Source organism: Perca fluviatilis, chromosome 13 (assembly GCF_010015445.1).
Source record: "Perca fluviatilis chromosome 13, GENO_Pfluv_1.0, whole genome shotgun sequence".
Lineage (NCBI taxonomy): Eukaryota > Metazoa > Chordata > Actinopteri > Perciformes > Percidae > Perca > Perca fluviatilis.
In genome coordinates this window covers 8,688,058-8,693,175 of record NC_053124.1, presented here as the reverse complement: position 1 = coordinate 8,693,175, position 5,118 = coordinate 8,688,058, and positions in this window count along the sequence as shown.

Below are 5,118 nucleotides of genomic sequence, written 5' to 3'. Positions count from 1 at the left end.
TGATTCTGGCTCCTTCTCCCATGGAAATAAACCTAAAAGAGGACAGACAAGACTTAACTACTGGACAGAAAGATCATTGAAGAAAAAAAACGTCAGATAATCACATGAACACTTGAAAGGACCTCATATAAAACAATCACACTGACCACGATCCATGACCGCAAGTGATACACTTGCCTTCCATAATGTTTACATTTGTCCTCCATCCTGATTGGTCAATCTAATCCTTTCTCTGACCTCCTGATGAGAAACTTCATCACGATCCCACGAGATGATCCCAGAAACCAGATCCCACAATCCCACACATGTCAACACACACACATATACACATCAACACACATACATACATCACATACACACATACGCACTAAGACACATAGACCACATAGACACACATACATACACATATGACACACATGAGCAGAATACATACATAATACACACATTCACATACATATAGACACACATACATATGACACACACACATACACACACACACATACACATACACACACACACACACACAAAGACATTGAGCACACACACAGAGAGAGAGAGAGAGACACACACACACACAGAGACACACACACACACACACACACAGAACAGGAGACACACACACACACAGGCACACACACAGCAGAGACACACACACAGACACAGACACACGCAGCACACACACATACACACACACTGAGAGAGAGAGAGAGACACACACACACACAGAGAGAGAGAGACAGAGAGAGAAAGACAGACACACAAGGAGAGGCAAGACACACACACACGAGACACACACAGGCACACACACACAGTCACACAGCACACAGGCACACAGAGAGACACACAGTTACACAAGAGAGAGAGACAGGCAGACACGCAGCAGAGACAGAGAGAGGCAGGGAGACACACACACACAGACAGGATACACACACACAGAGGAAGAGAGGAAGAGAGAGAGAGAGGGAGAAAAGAGAGGACACACACAGAGGAGAAGAGGAGGGAAAGAGAGACATAGGACACACAGGAAAAGAGAGTACACACATACAGGAAAAGAGAGAGCACATAGCAGAAAGAGGAGAGAGAGAGAGTAGCATATATACATATATATATACACACCATAGAGAGAAAGACATATAGAGAGTATACACATATATAGTATATATATACAGGCAATATAAGAGCACTGGCACAGAGGTAACACAGAAGGTAAGTATGGATCATATATATATTAAATTCTTTTTGGGCTTATTTTGGTGATCCTTTAATCTTTTAATTGCATCCTGTTTCACTATAATGACATACATTATGACACAAATATGACCTGTAGTAAGTAGTAACCTGCCATTGGCAGCTACTACAGCAATCAGAATGAGAGAATGTCTTTTGGTTGATTTTGGTGATCCTTTTTAATCTTTTAATTGCATACTGTTTCACTATAATGTGACATATGACACAAATATGACCTGTAGTAACTAGCAGTCCTCCATAGGCAACTACTACAGCAATCAGAATGAGAAAATGACTTTTGGATGATTTTTGGTGAATATTTTAAACTTTTAATTGCATACTGTTTCACTATAATGTGACATATGACACAAATATGACCTGTTTTAACTAGCAGTCCATCATTGGCAACTACTACAGCTATCAGAATGAGAAAATGTCTTTCGGTTGATTTTTGGTGAATATTTTAAACTTTTAATTCGATCCTGTTTCACTATTATGTGACATATGTCAAAAATATGACCTGTAGTAACTAGCAGCCCACTATTGGCAGCTACTACAGCAATCAGAATGAGAAAATGTCTTCTGGTTGATATTTGGTGATCCTTTTAATCTTTTAATTGCTTACTGTTTCACTATAATGTGACATATGACAAAAATATGACCTGTAGTAAGTAGTAGCCTGCCATTGGCAGCTACTACAGCAATCAGAATGAGAAAATGTCTTTTGGTTGATTTTTGGTGATCCTTTTAATCTTTTAATTGCATCCTGTTTCACTATAATGTGACATATGACAAAAATATGACCTGTAGTAAGTAGAGCCTGCCATTGGCAAGTACTACAGCAATCAGAATGAGAAAATGTCTTTTAATAGATTTTTGGTGATTTCTTTCCTGAAAGAATCCCAGTAGTCTAAGTCACCAGCCTTAGTAATGTAATTTGTAGACGGTCCCTAACCAAGCCAACAGCCGGAACGTAGATTGAAGTGATGTTTTTGCTCGTAAATCGGTAGCGACAACAAATACCATTGTGATTTTTTTTTGATACAGTGTCCTAAACTGTCCTCAACATACTACACTCGTAATGTAGTGGCATTTTATTGAAGAAACTGAATGGGGGTAGGTCGAAAACGAATATCCTGCGAATATCGAACCTGCTGCTAACTTATACCCGCTTATCATACTTATTAACTGTCACGTCAGCTAGCTATAATATAGCTACCAGCACACACTTGGCCACCCTGTTAACAGCAATGGATAAACGGGAGTAAACGTGAAACATAAAACACAATATGATCAACTGTACTAAATGATAGCAACACTAACATAACTTAGTGCTTAATAATATTTCAGACTGCAATACAAAGACCAAGCAAGCCCATGTTACAAGCCTGACTTTAAGTAGCTAGCTAGCTAAGTTAACATCGCTGATTAAGCTGTACAAGAACGTGAATGTTAGCACACTCCTAAAAAGTAGCAACTGTCACTGCCGCCATAACAACACAAAGCTTAATCGTAAATGCACTGCAACAATGATGCTGAAAACATGAATGTAATTTATCTGACGACAAAGTCCTTAATAATGTCAACTTACCTGGACGTAACATCCATTGACATATATTAACAACATCAAGTAGATTTTGCGAACAGTGTAGCTAGGCTTCTTCACAGCTTTCATTTATTTTAACAGCGTGTTGGAATCCATAAGAGTTGCATTACCGCCATCTAGTGGAGAGTGCTGGGATTGTCACCTGAGTTACGAATATCTTCTGACCACAAACAGCGGGAAAAACAGTCTCAAAAAGTATACACACACATATAAGGAGATTTACACGTTATATTTACATTGAAAAATACTAAGTTCTTTTACAAATGATGAAATACGCACTAATACAAATAAGAGTCACGGACACAGATACACCTTTATAGATATCGGATCCCTCTGCATTTATTTGTGCATTGGCCTTACAGATACGGATCCCTCTGCATTTATTTGTGCATTGTGTTTCACAAGTTACAAATACTTATGATACTGTTTTAGCACCATATACTTGCATGGTCAAAGAAAATAAAACTTAAAATTAGGGCTGTCAATCGATTAAAAAAAATTAACTAATTAATCGCACAATTTGCTGTAGTTAATCGCGATTAATCGCATTTTTAAATTGAGACTGAAGCTTGTAGTAATGGATATTTAAATGCTAAATCACTTAACTTTGCAAATATGAAGAAAAAAACAAACAAGGAAATGCTCTGCATGTTTAATATATTTTCAGAACAACAGCAGCAACAATTTGGCTTATTTAGTCCTGCTGAAGGCTGCGAAACGGCTAGAAACTGTCCGACTTGGAGAGCAGATTTTTGGTCACCACCCCCAATATTAGCCACATACCTAATATACCATATTCTGAATAATATACAAATGTATATATATATATATAAATTACAATCTAGGCAGTACTTAATATCATAAATATTATAATATACATAGTGTTTAATCTGAATGACTAAGCAAAGCAAATATATATAAACACAGAAATGCACATCAATATCTATATCAATGTTACACATTAAACCAGTAACCCAAAACCACAAAGGTGTATGTTGGCCTAAAGTGAAAACATTGAGTGTAGTTTTAAATAGCGACGCTGTGCACAGCAATCCATTACCAATGTAAAGCGATTGACTACATTTCCCTTCCAGCACCGCAACCAGGAAGTAGCTTGTGTGACAGTGAGACGCACCAATTTCAAACATTTACTGGAATATAGTCACGGATACTATCGAGTCGACAGCGTTAAACATCAGACTGCAAATAAGGTTTTATCAGCGTGACCAACGTAACAGTTATCAAGCAAACAAATTGCGCACGTACATATCGGCAGCACAGCAGTAGAGCAACAGACAAACTTAAACTGCAGCTCAATGTAGCGAAACAGCAGCTTACCGGTGGCGCATCTCTCCTGACGAGACAAGATGTCGGAACTAGTACTCTGTCCCGTTTCGGTAAAGTGAGACAGAAATTGGCAGATTCGCAAGATTCGTGGGTTTGCGGTTCAATAAATCTTAGATGAAACGTGTTACTTACACAGTAGGCAGCTCAATCTAACCGTAGGAAGGTAGGCAACAAGCTACAACCCGGTTTTAATCCGAAAGAACCGTCTACTTATGTGAATGAATACAATGCATCCCTGTGAACGTTATGCTTTCAGCCGAACGTCTAGGGACCGTCTACAAAGTGCAAAACTGAAAGTGGATACAAAGATAAAATTCAACAGCTTCACTGTTATTGAGCATAGATATTCCAAAATCACTCCACATATCTAGGGCCTCCCTACTAACATACTACACCTTCTTATGTTGGGAAAGCAGGCTCAGATTATTTTTAAGATTTTTATTGGGGATAACATCCAATAGCTTCACTGTTACTGAGCCTAGTGCTTCCAAATTTACTCCACACATCTGGGGGCTCCCTACCAACATACTACACCTTCTTATGTTGGGAAAGCAGGCTCAGATTTTTTTTTATATAATTTTTATTGGGGATAACATCCAATAGCTTCACTGTTACTGAGCCTACTGCTTCCAAATTTACTCCACACATCTGGGGGCTCCTTACCAACATACTACACCTTCTTATGTTGGCAAAGCAGGCTCTGCCTATTTTTAAAGATTTTTTTATTGGGGATAACATCCAATAGCTTCACTGTTACTGAGCCTACTGCTTCCAAATTTACTCCACACATCTGGGGGCTCCTTACCAACATACTACACCTTCTTATGTTGGGAAAGCAGGCTCTGCCTATTTTTTAAGATTTTTTATTGGGGATAACATCCAATAGCTTCACTGTTACTGAGCTTAGTGCTTCCAAATTCACTCCACACATCTGGGGG